A 20,206-nucleotide genomic window follows, 5' to 3' on the forward strand; every position below is an offset into this window, starting at 1 on the left:
CACCCTCCCAGTCATGCCCCGTGTCTCTCTCCTGTTACCCCCCACCCTCCTCTCATGCCCCGTGTCTCTCTCCTTTTACCCCCAACCCCCTCTCATGCCCCGTGTCTCCCTTGTGTTCCTGCCACCCCCCGCTCATGCCCCGTGTCACCCTGCTGTTGCCCCCACCCCTCGCTCATGCTCCGTGTCTCTCTCCTGTTACCCCCCACTCCCCTCTCATGCCCCGTGTCTCTCTCCTGTTGCCCCCACCCCCCGGTCAAGCCCTGTGTGTCTCTCCTGTTGTCCCCCACCCCCTGGTCATGCCCCGTGTCTCTCTCCTGTTACCCCCCCACCCTCCTCTCATGCCCCGTGCCTGTCTCCTGTTTCCCCCCACCCCCCGATCATGCCCCGTGTCTCCATGCTGTTTCCCCCCACCCCCTGCTCATGCCCCGTGTCTCCCTGCTGTTTCCCCCAACCCCCTCTCATGCCCCGTGTCTCTCTCCTGTTGCCCCCACCCCCGGTCATGCCCCTTGTCTCTCTCCGGTTACCCCCCACCCCCCTCTCATGCCCTGTGTCTCCCTCATGTTCCCCCGACCCCCACTCATGCCCCGTGTCTCCCTGCTGATGCCCACCGCTCATGCTCCGTGTCACCCTGCTGTTGCCCCCCACCCACTGCTCATGTCCCGTGTCTCTCTCCTGTTGCCCCCCACCCCCGATCATCCCCCGTGTCTCTCTCCTGTTACCCCCATGCCCCACTCATGTCCCGTGTCTCTCTCCTGTTACCCCATCCCCTCTCATGCCCCGTGTGTCCCTAGTTTTCCCCCTGCACCCCGCTCATGCCCCGTGTCTCCCTTCTGTTACCCCCACCCCCTGCTCATGCCCGTGTCTCTCTGCTGTTGCCCCCACCCCCCGCTCATGCCCCGTGTCTCTCTCCTGTTACCCCCCCAGCCCCCTCTCATGCCCTGTGTCTCCCTCGTGTTCCCCCCACCCCCGCTCATGCCCTGTGTCTCCCTGCTGTTGCCCCCACCCCCGCTCATGCCCCGTGTCTCTCTCCTGTTACCCCATCCCCCTCTCATGCCCCGTGTCTCTCTCCTGTTACCCCTCACCCCCCTCTCATGCCCTGTGTCTCTCTCCTGTTGCCCCCCACCCCTGGTCATGCCCTGTGTCTCGCTTCTGTTGCCCCCCACCCCCCGGTCATGCCCCGTGTCTCCCTGTTGCCCCCCACCCCGGTCATGCCCCGTGTCTCCCTCCTGTTGCCCCCCACCCCCGCTCATGTCCCGTGTCTCTCTTCTGTTACCCCCCACCCCTGCTCATGCCCTGTGTCTCCCTCGATTTCCCCCACCCCCCTCTCATGCCCCGTGTCTCCATGCTGTTGCCCCCCACCCCCGCTCATGCCCCGTGGCTCCCTGCGTTTGCCCCCCACCCCCGGCTCATGCCCCGTGTCTGTCTCCTGTTACCCCACACCCCCCTCTCATGCCCCGTGTCTCTCTCCTGTTACCCCCCACCCCCCTCTCATGCCCTGTGTCTCTCTCCTGTTGCACCCCACCCCCGATCATGCCCCGTGTCTCCCTGCTATTTCCCCCCAACCTCCGTTCATGCCCCGTGTCTCTCTCCTGTTACCCCCACGCCTCTCTCATGCCCCGTGTCTCTCTCCTGTTACCCCCACCCCTTTGTTTTCCCCCTGCACCCCGCTCATGCCCTGTGTCTCCCTGCTGTTGCCCCCCACCCGCCGCTCATGCCCCGTGTCTGTCTCCTGTTACCCCCAGCCCCTGCTCATGCCCCATCTCTCTCTCCTGTTACCCCCCAACCCCCTCTCATGCCCCGTGTTTCCCTGCTGTTGCCCCCACCCCCCGCTCATGCCCCGTGTCTCTCTCATGTTGCCCCCCCACCCCCTGCTCATGTCCCGTGTCTCTCTCCTGTTGCCCCCCACCCCCGGTCATGCCCCGTGTCTCTCTCCTGTTGCCCTCCACCCCCCGGCCATGCCCCGTGTCTCCCTGTTGCCCCCCCAACCCCCGGTCATGCCCTGTGTCTCCCTCCTGTTGCCCCCTCCCGCTCATGTCCCGTGTCTCTCTTCTGTTACCCCCCTCCCCCCGCCCATGCCCCGTGTCTCCCTGTTGCCCCCCCAAACCCCGGTCATGCCCTGTGTCTCCCTCCTGTTGCCCCCCTCCCGCTCATGCTCCGTGTTTCCCTGCTGTTGCCCCCACCCCCCGCTCATGCTCCGTGTCTCTCTCCTGTTGCCCCCCATCCCACGGTCATGCCGCGTGTCTCCCTGTTGCCACCCAGCCCGGTCATGCCCCGTGTCTCCCTCCTGTTGCCCCCCACCCCCCGCTCATGTCCCGTGTCTCTCTTCTGTTACCCCCCACCCCCGCTCATGCCCCGTGTCTCCCTCGTTTTCCCCCGGTCATGCCCCGTGTCTCTCTCCTGTTACCCCCCACCCTCCTCTCATGCCCCATGTCTGTCTCCTGTTTCCCCCCACCCCCCGATCATGTCCCGTGTCTCCATGCTGTTTCCCCCCACCCCCTGCTCATGCCCCGTGTCTCCCTGCTGTTTCCCCCAACCCCCTCTCATGCCCCGTGTCTCTCTCCTGTTGTCCCCACCCCCAGTCATGCCCCGTGTCTCTCTCCGGTTACCCCCCACCCCCTCTCATGCCCTGTGTCTCCCTCGTGTTCCCCCCACCCCCGCTCATGCCCCGTGTCTCCCTGCTGATGCCCACCGCTCATGCCCCGTGTCACCCTGCTGTTGCCCCCCACCCACTGCTCATGTCCCGTGTCTCTCTCCTGTTGCCCCTCACCCCCGGTCATGCCCCGTGTCTCTCTCCTGTTACCCCCATGCCCCGCTCATGTCCCGTGTCTCTCTCCTGTTACCCCATCCCCTCTCATGCCCCGTGTCTCCCTAGTTTTCCCCCTGCACCCCGCTCATGCCCCGTGTCTCCCTTCTGTTGCCCCCACCCCCTGCTCATGCCCGTGTCTCTCTGCTGTTGCCCCCACCCCCCGCTCATGCCCCGTGTCTCTCTCCTGTTACCCCCCGCCCCCTCTCATGCCCTGTGTCTCCCTCGTGTTCCGACCCACCCCCGCTCATGCCCTGTGTCTCCCTGCTGTTGCCCCCACCCCCGCTCATGCCCCGTGTCTCTCTCCTGTTACCCCCCACCCACCTCTCATGCCCCGTGTCTCTCTCCTGTTACCCCTCACCCCCCTCTCATGCCCTGTGTCTCTCTCCTGTTGCCCCCCACCCCTGGTCATGCCCTGTGTCTCCCTTCTGTTGCCCCCCACCCCCCGGTCATGCCCCGTGTCTCCCTCCTGTTGCCCCCCACCCCCCGCTCATGTCCCGTGTCTCTCTTCTATTACCTCCCACACCCCTTTCATTCCCCGTGTCTCCCTTGTTTTCCCCCTGCACCCTGCTCATGCCCTGTGTCTCCCTGCTGTTGCCTCCCACCCCCCGCTCATGCCCCGTGTCTGTCTCGTGTTACCCCCCACCCCCTGCTCATGCCCCATGTCTCTCTCCTGTTACCCCCCAACCCCCTCTCATGCCCCTTGTTTCCCTGCTGTTGCCCCCACCCCCCGCTCATGCCCCGTGTCTCTCTCATGTTGCACCCCCACCCCCTGCTCATGTCCCGTGTCTCTCTCCTGTTGCCCCCCCACCCCCGGTCATGCCCCGTGTATCTCTCCTATTGCCCCCCACCCCCCGGCCATGCCCCGTGTCTCCCTGTTGCCCCCCCAACCCCCGGTCATGCCCTGTGTCTCCCTCCTGTTGCCCCCCTCCCGCTCATGTCCCGTGTCTCTCTTCTGTTACCCCCCGCCCCCCGCCCATGCCCCGTGTCTCCCTGTTGCCCCCCCAACCCCTGGTCATGCCCTGTGTCTCCCTCCTGTTGCCCCCCTCCCGCTCATGCCCCGTGTTTCCCTGCTGTTGCCCCCACCCCCCGCTCATGCTCCGTGTCTCTCTCATGTTGCCCCCCACCCTCCGGTCATGCCCCGTGTCTCTCTCCTGTTGCCCCCCACCCCCCGGTCATGCCCCGTGTCTCCCTGTTGCCCCCCACCCCGGTCATGCCCCGTGTCTCCCTCCTGTTGCCCCCCGCTCATGTCCCGTGTCTCTCTTCTGTTACCCCCACCCCCGCTCATGCCCCGTGTCTCCCTCGTTTTCCCCCACCCCCCTCTCATGCCCCGTGTCTCCCTGCTGTTGCCCCCCACCCCCTGCTCATGCCCCGTCGCTCCCTGCGTTTGCCCCCCACCCCGGCTCATGCCCCGTGTCTGTCTCCTGTTACCCCACACCCCCTCTCATGCCCTGTGTCTCTATCCTGTTGCCCCCCACCCCCGATCATGCCCTGTGTCTCCCTGCTGTTTCCCCCCACCCCCGCTCATGCTCCGTGTCTCTCTCATGTTGCCCCCCACCCCCCCCTCATGCCCCGTGTCTCTCTTCTGTTGCCCCCCGGTCATGCCCTGTGTCTCTCTCCTGTTGCCCCCCACACCCCCGGTCATGCCCCGTGTCTCCCTGTTGCCCTCCACCCCGGTCATGCCCGTGTCTCCCTCCTGTTGCCCCCCACCCCCCGCTCATGTCCCGTGTCTCTCTTCTGTTACCCCCCAACCCGCTAATGCCCCGTGTCTCCCTCGTTTTCCCCCGCCCCCCGATCATGCCATGTGTCTCCCTGCTGTTGCCCCCCACCCCCCGCTCATGCCCCATGGCTCCCTGCGTTTGCCCCCCACCCCCGGCTCATGCCCCGTGTCTGTCTCCTGTTACCCCACACCTCCCTCTCATGCCCCGTGTCTCTCTCCTGTTACCCCCCAATTCCCTCTCATGCCCTGTGTCTCTCTCCTGTTGCCCCCCACCCCCTCTCATGCCCCGTATCTCTCTCCTGTTGCCCCCACCCCCCGGTCATGCCCTGTGTCTCCCTTCTGTTGCCCCCCACCCCCGCTCATGCCCCGTGTCTCCCTGCCTTTGCCCCCACCACCGCTCATGTTCCGTGTCTCTCTTCTATTACCTCCCACCCCCTCTCATGCCCTGTGTCTCCCTAGTTTTCCCCCTCCACCCTGCTCATGCCCCGTGTCTCCCTGCTATTGCCCCCCACCCCGCTCATGCCCCGTGTCTCCCTGCTGTTGCCCCCCACCCCCGCTCATGCCCCGTGTCTCTCTCCTGTTACCCCCCACCCCCTATCATGCCACGTGTCTCCCTGCTGTTTCCCCCCAACCTCCGTTCATGCCCCGTGTCTCTCTCCTGTTACCCCCACGCCTCTCTCATGCCCCGTGTCTCTCTCCTGTTACCCCCACCCCCTCTCATGCCCCGTATCTCTCTCCTGTTGCCCCCACCCCCCGGTCATGCCCTGTATCTCCCTTCTGTTGCCCCCCACCCCCGCTCATGCCCCATGTCTCTCTGCTGTTGCCCCCACCACCGTTCATGTTCTGTGTCTCTCTTCTATTACCTCCCACCCCCCTCTCATGCCCCGTGTCTCCCTAGTTTCCCCCTCCACCCTACTCATGCCCCGTGTCTCCCTGCTGTTGCCCCCCACCCCCGCTCATGCCCCGTGTCTCTCTCCTGTTACCCCCCACCCCCTATCATGCCCCGTGTCTCCCTCGTGTTCCCCCCACCTCCCGCTCATGCCACGTGTCTCTCTCATGTTGCCCCCCACCCCCACTCATGCCCTGTGTCTCTCTCTTGTTACCCCCACTCCCCTCTCATGCCCCGTGTCTCTCTCCTGTTACCCCCCACCCCCTCTCATGCCCCGTGTCTCTCTCCTGTTGCCCCCCACCCCCGATCATGCCCGTGTCTCCCTGCTGTTTCCCCCCACCCCCCGTTCATGCCCCGTGTCTCTCTCCTGTTACCCCCACGCCCCTCTCATGCCCCGTGTCTCTCTCCTGTTACCCCCACCCCCTCTCATGTCCTGTGTCTCTCTCCTGTTGCCCCCCACCCCCGATCATGCCCCGTGTCTCCCTGCTGTTTCCCCCCACCCCCCGTTCATGCCCCGTGTCTCTCTGATGTTGCCCCCACCCCCCGTGTCTCTCTCCTGTTGCCCCCCACCCCCCGGTCAAGCCCTGTGTCTCTCTCCTGTTGCCCCCCACCCTCCCAGTCATGCCCCATGTCTCTCTCCTGTTACCCCCCACCCTCCTCTCATGCCCCGTGTCTCTCTCCTTTTACCCCCAACCCCCCCTCATGCCCCGTGTCTCCCTTGTGTTACTGCCACCCCCCGCTCATGCCCCGTGTCACCCTGCTGTTGCCCCCACCCCTCGCTCATGCTCCGTGTCTCTCTCCTGTTACCCCCCACTCCCCTCTCATGCCCCGTGTCTCTCTCCTGTTGCCCCCACCCCCCGGCCAAGCCCTGTGTGTCTCTCCTGTTGTCCCCCACCCCCTGGTCATGCCCCGTGTCTCTCTCCTGTTACCCCCCCACCCTCCTCTCATGCCCCGTGTCTGTCTCCTGTTTCCCCCCACCCCCCGATCATGCCCCGTGTCTCCCTGCTGTTTCCCCCAACCCCCTCTCATGCCCCGTGTCTCTCTCCTGTTGCCCCCACCCCCGGTCATGCCCCGTGTCTCTCTCCGGTTAGCCCCCACCCCCCTCTCATGCCCTGTGTCTCCCTCATGTTCCTCCCACCCCCACTCATGCCCCGTGTCTCCCTGCTGATGCCCACCGCTCATGCCCCGTGTCACCCTGCTGTTGCCCCCCACCCACTGCTCATGTCCCGTGTCTCTCTCCTGTTGTCCCCCACCCCCGATCATCCCCCGTGTCTCTCTCCTGTTACCCCCATGCCCCACTCATGTCCCATGTCTCTCTCCTGTTACCCCATCCCCTCTCATGCCCCGTGTGTCCCTAGTTTTCCCCCTGCACCCCGCTCATGCCCCGTGTCTCCCTTCTGTTGCCCCCACCCCCTGCTCATGCCCGTGTCTCTCTGCTGTTGCCCCCACCCCCCCGCTCATGCCCCGTGTCTCTCTCCTGTTACCCCCAGCCCCCTCTCATGCCCTGTGTCTCCCTCGTGTTCCCCCCACCCCCGCTCATGCCCTGTGTCTCGCTGCTGTTGCCCCCACCCCCGCTCATGCCCCGTGTCTCTCTCCTGTTACCCCCCATCCCCCTCTCATGCCCCGTGTCTCTCTCCTGTTACCCCTCACCCCCCTCTCATGCCCTGTGTCTCTCTCCTGTTGCCACCCACCCCTGGTCATGCCCTGTGTCTCGCTTCTATTGACCCCACCTCCCGGTCATGCCCCGTGTCTCCCTGTTGCCCCCCACCCCGGTCATGCCCCGTGTCTCCCTCCTGTTGCCCCCCACCCCCGCTCATGTCCCGTGTCTCTCTTCTGTTACCCCCCACCCCTGCTCATGCCCCGTGTCTCCCTCGTTTTCCCCCACCCCCCTCTCATGCCCCGTGTCTCCCTGCTGTTGCCCCCCACCCCCTGCTCATGCCCCGTGGCTCCCTGCGTTTGCCCCCCACCCCCGGCTCATGCCCCGTGTCTGTCTCCTGTTACCCCACACCCCCCTCTCATGCCCCGTGTCTCTCTCCTGTTACCCTCCACCCCCCTCTCATGCCCTGTGTCTCTCTCCTGTTGCCCCCCACCCCCGATCATGCCCCGTGTCTCCCTGCTGTTTCCCCCCAACCTCCGTTCATGCCCCGTGTCTCTCTCCTGTTACCCCCACGCCTCTCTCATGCCCCGTGTCTCTCTCCTGTTACCCCCACCCCTTTGTTTTCCCCCTGCACCCCGCTCATGCCCTGTGTCTCCCTGCTGTTGCCCCCCACCCCCCGCTCATGCCCCGTGTCTGTCTCCTGTTACCCCCCAGCCCCTGCTCATGCCCCATGTCTCTCTCCTGTTACCCCCCAACCCCCTCTCATGCCCCGTGTTTCCCTGCTGTTGCCCCCACCCCCCGCTCATGCCCCGTGTCTCTCTCATGTTGCCCCCCCACCCCCTGCTCATGTCCCGTGTCTCTCTCCTGTTGCCCCCCACCCCCAGTCATGCCCCGTGTCTCTCTCCTGTTGCCCTCCACCACCCGGCCATGCCCCGTGTCTCCCTGTTGCCCCCCAACCCCCGGTCATGCCCTGTGTCTCCCTCCTGTTGCCCCCTCCCGCTCATGTCCCGTGTCTCTCTTCTGTTACCCTCCTCCCCCCGCCCATGCCCCGTGTCTCCCTGTTGCCCCCCCAACCCCCGTTCATGCCCTGTGTCTCTCTCCTGTTGCCCCCCTCCTTCTCATGCCCCGTGTTTCCCTGCTGTTGCCCCCACCCCCCACTCATGCTCTGTGTCTCTCTCCTGTTGCCCCCATCCCCCGGTCATGCCGCGTGTCTCCCTGTTGCCCCCCACCCCGGTCATGCCCCGTGTCTCCCTCCTGTTGCCCCCCACCCCCTGCTCATGTCCCGTGTCTCTCTTCTGTTACCCCCCACCCCCGCCATTGCCCCGTGTCTCCCTCGTTTTCCCCCGGTCATGCCCCGTGTCTCTCTCCTGTTACCCCCCACCCTCCTCTCATGCCCCATGTCTGTCTCCTGTTTCCCCCCACCCCCCGATCATGCCCCGTGTCTCCATGCTGTTTCCCCCCACCCCCTGCTCATGCCCCGTGTCTCCCTGCTGTTTCCCCCAACCCCCTCTCATGCCCCGTGTCTCTTTCCTGTTGCCCCCACCCCCGGTCATGCCCCGTGTCTCTCTCCGGTTACCCCCCACCCCCCTCTCATGCCCTCTGTCTCCCTCGTGTTCCCCCCACCCCCGCTCATGCCCCGTGTCTCCCTGCTGATGCCCACCGCTCATGCCCCGTGTCACCCTGCTGTTGCCCCCCACCCACTGCTCATGTCCCGTGTCTCTCTCCTGTTGCCCCCCACCCCCGGTCATGCCCCGTGTCTCTCTCCTGTTACCCCCATGCCCCGCTCATGTCCCGTGTCTCTCTCCTGTTACCCCATCCCCTCTCATGCCCCGTGTCTCCCTAGTTTTCCCCCTGCACCCCGCTCATGCCCCGTGTCTCCCTTCTGTTGCCCCCACCCCCTGCTCATGCCCATGTCTCTCTGCTGTTGCCCCCACCCCCCGCTCATGCCCCGTGTCTCTCTCCTGTTACCCCCCACCCCCCTCTCATGCCCTGTGTCTCCCTCGTGTTCCCCCCACCCCCGCTCATGCCCTGTGTCTCCCTGCTGTTGCCCCCACCCCCGCTCATGCCCCGTGTCTCTCTCCTGTTACCCCCCACCCCCCTCTCATGCCCCGTGTCTCTCTCCTGTTACCCCTCACCCCCCTCTCATGCCCTGTGTCTCTCTCCTGTTGCCCCCCACCCCTGGTCATGCCCTGTGTCTCCCTTCTGTTGCCCCCACCCCCCGGTCATGCCCCGTGTCTCCCTCCTGTTGCCCCCCACCCCCGCTCATGTCCCGTGTCTCTCTTCTATTACCTCCCACACCCCTTTCATTCCCCGTGTCTCCCTTGTTTTCCCCCTGCACCCTGCTCATGCCCTGTGTCTCCCTGCTGTTGCCCCCACCCCCCGCTCATGCCCCGTGTCTGTCTCCTGTTACCCCCCAACCCCTGCTCATGCCCCATGTCTCTCTCCTGTTACCCCCCAACCCCCTCTCATGCCCCTCGTTTCCCTGCTGTTGCCCCCACCCCCCGCTCATGCCCCGTGTCTCTCTCATGTTGCCCCCCCACCCCCTGCTCATGTCCCGTGTCTCTCTCCTGTTGCCCCCCACCCCCGGTCATACCCCGTGTATCTCTCCTGTTGCCCCCCACCCCCCGGTCATGCCCCGTGTCTCCCTGTTGCCCCCCCAACCCCCGGTCATGCCCTGTGTCTCCCTCCTGTTGCCCCCTCCCGCTCATGTCCCGTGTCTCTCTTCTGTTACCCCCCGCCCCCGCCCATGCCCCGTGTCTCCCTGTTGCCCCCCCAACCCCCGGTCATGCCCTGTGTCTCCCTCCTGTTGCCCCCCTCCCGCTCATGCCCCGTGTTTCCCTGCTGTTGCCCCCACCCCCCGCTCATGCTCCGTGTCTCTCTCATGTTGCCCCCCACCCCCCGGTCATGCCCTGTGTCTCTCTCCTGTTGCCCCCCATCCCCCGGTCATGCCCCGTGTCTCCCTGTTGCCCCCCACCCCGGTCATGCCCCGTGTCTCCCTGCTGTTGCCCCCCACCCCCCGCTCATGTCCCGTGTCTCTCTTCTGTTACCCCCCACCCCCGCTCATGCCCCGTGTCTCCCTCATTTTCCCCCACCCCCCTCTCATGCCCCGTGTCTCCCTGCTGTTGCCCCCCACCCCCCGCTCATGCCCCGTGGCTCCCTGCGTTTGCCCCCCACACCGGCTCATGCCCCGTGTCTGTCTCCTGTTACCCCACACCCCCCTCTCATGCCCTGTGTCTCTATCCTGTTGCCCCCCACCCCCGATCATGCCCCGTGTCTCCCTGCTGTTTCCCCCCAACCTCCGTTCATGCCCCGTGTCTCTCTCCTGTTACCCCCACGCCTCTCTCATGCCCCGTGTCTCTCTCCTGTTACCCCCACCCCCTCTCATGCCCCGTATCTCTCTCCTGTTGCCCCCACCCCCCGGTCATGCCCTGTGTCTCCCTTCTGTTGCCCCCCACCCCCGCTCATGCCCCGTGTCTCTCTGCTGTTGCCCCCACCACCGCTCATGTTCCGTGTCTCTCTTCTATTACCTCCCACTCCCCTCTCATGCCCTGTGTCTCCCTAGTTTTCCCCCTGCACCCTGCTCATGCCCCGTGTCTCCCTGCTGTTGCCCCCCACCCCGCTCATGCCCCGTGTCTCCCTGCTGCTGCCCCCCACCCCCACTAATGCCCCGTGTCTCTCTCCGGTTACCCCCTACCCCCTATCATGCCCCGTGTCTCCCTCGTGTTCCCCCCACCTCCCGCTCATGCCCCGTGTCTCTCTCATGTTGCCCCCCACCCCTCACTCATGCCCTGTGTCTCTCTCTTGTTACCCCCACTCCCCTCTCATGCCCCGTGTCTCTCTCCTGTTACCCCCCCACCCCCTCTCATGCCCCGTGTCTCTCTCCTGTTGCCCCCCACCCCCGATCATGCCCCGTGTCTCCCTGCTGTTTCCCCCCACCCCCCGTTCATGCCCCGTGTCTCTCTCCTGTTACCCCCACGCCCCTCTCATGCCCCGTGTCTCTCTCCTGTTACCCCCACCCCCTCTCATGCCCTGTGTCTCTCTCCTGTTGCCCCCCACCCGCTCATGTCCCGTGTCTCTCTTCTGTTACCCCCCGCCCCCGCCCATGCCCCGTGTCTCCCTGTTGCCCCCCCAACCCCCGGTCATGCCCTGTGTCTCCCTCCTGTTGCCCCCTCCCGCTCATGCCCCGTGTTTCCCTGCTGTTGCCCCCACCCCCCGCTCATGCTCCGTGTCTCTCTCATGTTGCCCCCCACCCCCCGGTCATGCCCCGTGTCTCTCTCCTGTTGCCCCCCACCCCCCGGTCATGCCCCGAGACTCCCTGTTGCCCCCCAACCCAGTCATGCCCGTGTCTCCCTCCTGTTGCCCCCCACCCCCGCTCATGTCCCGTGTCTCTCTTCTGTTACCCCCCACCCCGGCTCATGCCCCGTGTCTCCCTCATTTTCCCCCGCCCCCCGCTCATGCCCCGTGTCTCCCTGCTGTTGCCCCCCACCCCCCGCTCATGCCCCGTGGCTCCCTGCATTTGCCCCCCACCCCGGCTCATGCCCCGTGTCTGTCTCCTGTTACCCCACACCCCCCTCTCATGCCCTGTGTCTCTATCCTGTTGCCCCCCACCCCCGATCATGCCCCGTGTCTCCCTGCTGTTTCCCCCAACCTCCGTTCATGCCCCGTGTCTCTCTCCTGTTACCCCCACGCCTCTCTCATGCCCCGTGTCTCTCTCCTGTTACCCCCACCCCCTCTCATGCCCCGTATCTCTCTCCTGTTGCCCCCACCCCCCGGTCATGCCCTGTGTCTCCCTTCTGTTGCCCCCCACCCCCGCTCATGCCCCGTGTCTCTCTGCTGTTGCCCCCACCACCGCTCATGTTCCGTGTCTCTCTTCTATTACCTCCCACCCCCCTCTCATGCCCTGTGTCTCCCTAGTTTTCCCCCTGCACCTTGCTCATGACCTGTGTCTCCCTGCTGTTGCCCCCCACCCCGCTCATGCCCCGTGTCTCCCTGCTGCTGCCCCCCACCCCCACTCATGCCCTGTGTCTCTCTCCTGTTACCCCCCACCCCCTATCATGCCCCGTGTCTCCCTCGTGTTCCCCCCACCTCCCGCTCATGCCCCGTGTCTCTCTCATGTTGCCCCCCACCCCCCACTCATGCCCTGTGTCTCTCTCTTGTTACCCCCACTCCCCTCTCATGCCCCGTGTCTCTCTCCTGTTACCCCCCCACCCCCTCTCATGCCCCGTGTCTCTCTCCTGTTGCCCCCCACCCCCGATCATGCCCCGTGTCTCCCTGCTGTTTCCCCCACCCCCGTTCATGCCCCGTGTCTCTCTCCTGTTACCCCCACCCCCTCTCATGCCCTGTGTCTCTCTCCTGTTGCCCCCCACCCCCGGTCATGCCCCGTGTCTCTCTGCTGTTGCCCCCACCCCCGCTCATGCCCCGTGTCTCTCTCCTGTTACCCCCCACCACCCTCTCATGCCCTGTGTCTCCCTCGTGTTCCCCCCACCCCCGATCATGCCCCGTGTCTCCCTGCTGTTTCCCCCCACCCCCCGTTCATGCCCCGTGTCTCTCTCCTGTTACCCCCACGCCCCTCTCATGCCACGTGTCTCTCTCCTGTTACCCCCACCCCCGGTCCTGCCCTGTGTCTCCCTTCTGTTGCCCCCCTCCCCTGGTCATGCCCTGTGTCTCCCTTCTGTTGCCCCCCTCCCCCTGCTCATGCCCCGTGTCTCTCTGCTGTTGCCCCCACCCCCGCTCATGCCCCGTGTCTCTCTCCTGTTACCCCCCACCCCCCTCTCATGCCCTGTGTCTCCCTCGTGTTCCCCCCACCCCTGCTCATGCCCCGTGTCTCCCTGCTGATGCCCCCCGCTCATGCCCCGTGTCTCTCTCCTGTTGCCCCCCACCCCCCCAGTCATGCCCCGTGTCTCCCTCCTGTTGCATATCCCTCCTCATCACATATCAACCCTGTGGGGACCTCAACATCAGCACACACCATCCATTTGAGGACTTAAATATCATCGCATACCATGCCTGTGGGGACCTCACCATCAGCACACACCATCTATGTGAGGACTTCAATATCATCATATATCCCTGTGGGGACCTCACCATCAGCCCACACCATCCATGTGAGGACTTCAATATCATCACATATGATACCTTTGGGGACCTCACCGTCAGCACACACCATCCATGTGAGGACTTCAATATCATCACATATCATACCTGTGGGGACTTCACCATCAGCACACACCATCCATGTGAGGACTTCAATATCATCACATATCATATCAACCCTGTGGGGACCTCAACATCAGCATACACCATTCAGTTGGAGGATTCAATATCATCGCATTCCATTTCTATGGGACTTTGAGCATAAATACATACTATTCTTATGTGGCCTTCTATACAATGACACACCATCCCTGTGACAACCTCTATGTCATCAAACAACATCCCAGTGGGGACCTCAACATGACCACACACCATCCTATTGGTGTACTCAGTACCATCTTATCAGCTCTATGGGGACTTCAGCATCATTACACACTGTTCGTATTCACTTACCCTTGTATGGCCAATTGGGTGCATCTGTGGCTTCATTTGCATCACCTGAATGCATTTTCCTTCACCTTTTGGGTATTTATGGTTGAATTGGCCACTATTTTTGTCAGTGTTTCGTTCAGTATTTTAACCTGAAGATAGGATGGAATTAGCATTTTTATTTCCAGCTCTAATTCCACTGGAGGATTTAGCCCCGGGGGAATTATCACTGGTTTTCATTACTTATTCCTCCAGCGCTCATTTCTTCTCGGTTAATTCCACCAGAGGAATTAGCGTCCATTTTCAATAACCCTTATATCAGCAGATTGATCAAAGTGGCGCCAATTCCATTACTGCCACTTTTTCCCCTTAGAGATCAACTTGTAATGAAACCAAATGAGTATCAATTAAACATCAACCTTATGAATATTTATTTAATAATCAGACAACATGTGATGCCAACATTCAATTAATTCTCATATCAGACTATAGACATCCGTGCACATAATGTGTTGTCTTGACAGTGTAGAATTCAATTTCATCACACACCACCCCTATAGGGACTTCAACAAAATCACAGAAAAATAAGAAAGTAAAGTAATTCACATTGTGATACGTTTATTACAAAAGTAGTCAATGCTTGAAATTAATTTGGAAGTGTGTTGTGCAATCAATGAGGGAAGATTTACATTGCATATCAATTATATCCAATTCTGTAAACATACAAAATACACAAAAAACAGCTTAATTTCATTATTTTACATTTAAACGCAGATTTCAGGCCATTTAAAACATAATTGTATTTGTGTATAAATGGTTCCCATGAATCTGCTGTCTGCTGCCTAAGCATGTAGGGCATCCGATGTATCAAGTGTGTTTAAATTCCTGTCCGTGTGTTGATGACTACAATACCCTGTGGGGGCAGAGCTGGGTAAAAAAATCAACACACCAAAATAAACACAGGTCCCCACAAGGCAATTTTTAAAAAAGTTCTAAAAATTGGCACATACGACTTTTAAGTTGTTTTAAAGCATTACCATGTGGGGACTTGGGTTTAGGTCCCCACAGTGAAATCAAGTCCCCACAGCGTGTGTGTGTTTCATACCCAAGTCCCCACAAGGATAGTAACACACACACACACACACACGCACCCACACACACACACCCCCTAAAAAGCTGCAGTGATGAAAATGTATCTCCATTGCACTGCACTGACACTAAGGTGCTACATGCAATGTTAAAACATACAAGAATTCAGAAGGGAAACATAGTTTTCCAGAACTGATTGTCTGAAGGACTGATCAGTTTCCGCATAACTATGATATGATATGATATGATATGATATGATTGTTTATTTATATAGCGCCTATACACAATGTGTTTCAAAGTGCTTCAAGCAAGGGAGGGAACAAGGGAAAATACAACCACATTCTTACAGGCCATGAACAGTAAGGATGTGAGATTAACTATCGTACTCGGCCTGACGACATTTCAGATAGTGCACGAGCTAAGACATACATAAGGAAGGGAGGGGGAGAGTGGGAAGGAAATGGAAGCAGACAGGCAACTACCGTACTAGGCCTGGCGACATTTCTGGTAGAGCCGGAGAAAAACAAAAGGTGAGGGAGAGGGGTACAGAAGGGAGGGGAGGAACAAAACAAGTGACTATCATACTAGGCCTGACGACATTTCAGATAGTGCTGGAGGGGTGGTGGGGAGGAAAAAACAGTAATAGGAGGGTGGAGGAAACAGACAAGGTTGCTATCATATTAGGTCCAGGGACAATTCTGATATGGAATTACCCACATCATGTTTTACGTAACAAAACAAAATGCCAGTGCTTCTACACCCTTGGCAGATGGCAATTACTCACCCCTGTGTATGCTAAACGGGCATTTAACTCGGACAGTGAGCCGTTACCATGTTAACCACTAATTAGACCCCACTTTTATAAGTTCCATGCCAAAAGAATTACATGCAGCTATTCCCTACTGCATCTGTCTCCTGTTCTACATCTCCTGTTATCCAGTTAACCGCTGCAGTAATAGCCAAGTAACTGCAGTGCAGAGGATGCACTTTAATGTGCACCTCTGTTGCGAAACCACCTAATTATGAGAGCTACTATCCTGGTGGCAGTTATATAAATATAAGCCACACCTAAGTTTAGGGTATAGTGGCTAGTATTTTTCATAGTTACTAAAGCTAAATTGTATCATCGATATTATACATACGCCAACACTGTGAGCCCATGCAAGTTGTGGACACGCTCTGTGTCCTGTCCCTCCCCCAACTGGATGTCTCCATTGCACCCAGCAGGATTGTTGCTAAGGGGCTGCCTCTCTTTGATCCTGCGAAAACCTTTCTCCGGCAAGTCAACCCCTCATTCAGAATATGTCCCGGGAAAAAGTAATCAAAGGACACACACTAATCCAAAAGGGCTAGCTTCACTCAAGGTTGTTGCTTACCAAAGGGCTCTTGATGCTTTGGATCAGTTAAGGGGTGGTGTTAGTGTAGCCAGAGGGCGAGCCACACAGTTGGGCACAGAGTACACCATGATGTTTCTCTCTGTACCTTACCTTAATTCCTGTCTCCTCCGCTTCCTTTAGCACAAAGCACTTTGTGTATGATGTCAAAAGGCAAAGACCACTTGTCACAAGGCAGGTAATTGGTCCCCTTAAAGCAGGCTTACTTTTGCCCAATCACCTATAAACGAGGGTGTCTGCCGCCCCGTCTTCGATTTAGCTTTGGATTTCAAGAACTCAAGAAAAATCTGTCTGGGCCCTGCTGGTGGAGCAGTCCTTTCCATAGTCATCTTGCTCTGAGGTGAAGTCAGGTGTTTCAAGGGAGAGACCCTTTGGGTTGACCGGCTTCTGGCACCCAAGACCTCACTGGAGGTGAAGGACCTTGCAGGAGTTTGCATACCTCTCCCAGTTTTGGGAGAATGAGAACAATGTCGTATCTTGTCCCTTAGCCTCTGGATTGAGACGCACCACAACCTAAGAGCCAGATCACCAGGTTCCTTGTTTTTCACATTTCAAACCCTTCGAACACATTCATATGACCAGGAGCCTTCAGGGCTGTGGGTTTTTTCACTCTCTTGTTGTTCAAACCACTCGACCAATAGAATCTAGACACCTAGCACTCTTAGTATTTAGAAATGAATTTTGTAAAAAGAAAAAAATATTAGCTTTTTAAGGAGGGTATTTTTGAAGTTTTAAAGGTGTAGGGGAGAAAGAAAACAACCCTGGCATCTGGGTTGTGAAAACAATAGAAACAGAATAAGTTCCCTATTTGGGAACTCCCGTCCCCTTCATGCTGTCTGTGGCTAGATCAGCCCAAAAATGTGTGGGTATCAATAGAATTTCAATAAGGGTCTAATAAACACATTTCATTCTATGTAAGCAAATTCATTTTTAGGAAAAAGATGACATTAATGAAAATGGCATTAATTGAACTTTGCAAGAGGTTTTCAATTTTTCTTAAAATTATTTATTTTTCCATTTAAGTATGCCCAACGCGTTTCGAGATAGATTCTCTTCATCAGGAGCTGATAATTCATTCAACGTTAAAAAAATCTAATAATGCAAAAGGGATTTAGACATATGTGTCAATTAAATTGTTTTCATCCAAGATATATAAAATTATACATTTGTGCAGTAAAACAACAATTACATCAGTACAACCGTAGGGGTTCAATTAGGTTCCAAAACCAGTTCCTAAGTTATAATAAATGTTAAAGGTTCATTTATATTTGTTCCTAATTTATAGGGACCTCTCCTTCAAAAACTGTATTACGGCTCTCTCAAACTGTTTTGCGTTTTTTCTGTAACCGCATCATTATTACTGATACATCACTTGTAATATAATAACACAGAGTGTCAACCGCACCCTGACGCTTGTGTAGTAGCCCCATATATAGACTTATTTTCAGGAAGGGAGTTCTCAAATAGGGAACTTATTCTGTTCAAACCACTCGCACAGTGCCAAGAAGCCTGGTGGAGGCTGTTGCGCCACCAAGAACAATGAGCAGGTATTATTGACTCATAACAGCCCCCGGTGTCGAACTTTGCTCTCTAGAGACTGGTTAGATCACCGTTGATCCCTTTTTTCTTGTACAAGACTTTTATACATTTTATGACCTTCTTTCATTACCCAGTCTGCATCTGTCTTTCTCTTGCATATTCTGTGTTCTTTCTGCATCGTTGGATTATGTGTAGTGCTGTTCTATTCATTTATTTAGCATATGGTTTCTTTAATTAAAGAATATATATATATATATATATATATATATATATATATATATATATATATATATATATATATATATATATATATATATATATATATATATATTTATAGAAAATTGATCGAACATTCCTTTAATTTGGACTGATGTACTTCGCTGTTTGGGCCGCTACAGTTCCACATTAACACTCCTCTTGAATGTATAGCCTGTCCTTGGCCTATGTTAACACAAAAGGCAAAGGAGGTCTATCTTTAAAATGTGTCTGTTGGGATCACCCTTGTTTTGTAGAAGTGTGAGGGCTTAGTAGATGGTTTCCCCACTTCCCATCCTTATACTCCTGTTGTGCAGAAGTAATTTTGTAATAGCGATTGCTAAGGCTCTTTACAAATAAAAAAATAAAAAAGTCCCTGAGTAATCCATGACACCATTGACGTTTGGGGATCCATTTTCAGCGTTGATGACTCTGACTTCATTCATCTTCATTGAAGATGGAGTTCCTCAGATCCCAGTGGTTTTGTGGAATTCTCACGGAAGGTTTTCTTTTTAGTTTTTTTCAGTCAATAAACGGTCTTAGCTCCTGTGTATGCTCATTGCGGGTGTTAAACGGGCAAAGGAGGGCAAAGGTAACAAGTGGCAGGGCACGCAGCACTCAGATTGCTCATAGGTGGGCTTGCACCTGTGAATACAGACCATGTTCTGAGCAATCTGATTGCTGTGCACCTAGCCCAGGTTAGACTATCATGGTCATAGGAAATACATCTTGTGCAATGATTGCAACCCTTCTGCCAGTCCCACTGAGCCTTTTTGCTAGCATGGCTTTATAGGCAGGCATGAAGATTTTGCTTAAGGCAAACCATTTCATAATAGTTAGACGCATGTCTGTATTACAGATGCAGGGCAAGATCACAGGTCTAGAAGTAATACTGCTGGGATAAGGCAAGGGCAAATAGCATTATTGCTACTCACGAGTAGCGTATTAACGGTTATTGTCCATTTCCCATAGGGTCCAAAGGCCCCAATGGGGCTGGGGCCGCTATTAAGACTGGCGCAAATTGCACTAGCGCTAATAGTCACGAAAATACCCCTTTAATGGCCGGTGCACTTACCTCCAGCTCTGAGCTGGAGGTAAATGTGGCCATTCTCAGGAATGTGCGGACCCTTAAATGTGGCGGTAATAGCATACCCGTGATCTGACCCACAATCTAGTGCTTTGCAAATAATTATGTTGGGGCTCAGTGTTTTCTAAGTGTGTCAATCAGACAATATGTCAGTATACAAAATAGGGATTCTCTCCAGGGTTTCTCTGATGTCTGCAGGTTGAGGCTGCAGGTTGAGGTTGAGGCTGATAAATTGGCTTAACAGGTCTGGCTCCTGAGTGGATTATACCTTACTGGTGCGAAAATGGACCTGGGGTCTGCAGTCTGTCACTCTCCAGATGTTTTGCACTACACCTCCCATGAACCCTTACCATTGACTATTCTAGCTAGGGATGATGGGAGTTGTATTTCAAAGCAGCTGGAGAGGCACAACCTGTAGACACATTGGTTGATTTCAGTACAGCTTTGCCTTGCCAATTTGGGGGGTTGCAGAACCTGTGTCTTGATAGGAGGGCTTCCACGGCAGTCAGGAACGTTCAGATCTCTGACGTCAGACACTGGGTTCACCAGAAAGAGAGTTAAGAATAGATGCACAATAATGTCTCTTTCCTGAAGCAATTATAAAACAATGTATGTGGCTTAAAAGACTAGCAAGGTCTGCAAAGCGATTAAAGCAAGTGAAAACCATTTTAAAAACTTGCTTGCATACACAGGCCTTCTGATTTAGGATACGGATATTGACACGAAATGAGGGAAAGTATCTTAAACTGTGTGAAGAATCATTGTCGATTTTTCCACCATGTGATAAAACTTTGTCAAACTCTGGAGTTGATCCCCTTAATGAAAATAGGCCTTCAGTAATATGACGTATATGCTTCTGTAATTCTATGTGGGGCAGAAAATGCAATTCAACTTTTCATATGATGAATATTTAAAGTGAGGAAAATTGGAAACAAAACAGTACCTCGATGAATTTTTTGTAACTCTATATTTGAATTATACGGTATTCCAAAACACGTTTCTGTGTGGATATAATTCATCGATACTCTTGGTTGCCTGATCCTGCAGGCAAGATTTTAACAAACCTATACCACACTAGAGTAACCTGGGATGCCAGCCATTGCAATTACCTGCGCACCAGTGCCTCACCTCCAGGGTGACCTGAATTTCACGGCTCTGTAAGTGGATTGTGATTACACAGCGTTGGAGGGCACTTGTTATGTCAATCTCTTGCTCGAATTCCCAGCCAATGATCTTCAGAGGGCATCAGTGTTGGCAAAATTGAATTTCGAACCTGATCAGTAGTCCTAATAACTTTCCACCCGTCACCCA

Source organism: Ambystoma mexicanum, chromosome 7q (assembly GCF_040938575.1).
Source record: "Ambystoma mexicanum isolate Mex_15411 chromosome 7q, UKY_AmexF1_1, whole genome shotgun sequence".
Taxonomy (NCBI): Eukaryota; Metazoa; Chordata; class Amphibia; order Caudata; family Ambystomatidae; genus Ambystoma; species Ambystoma mexicanum.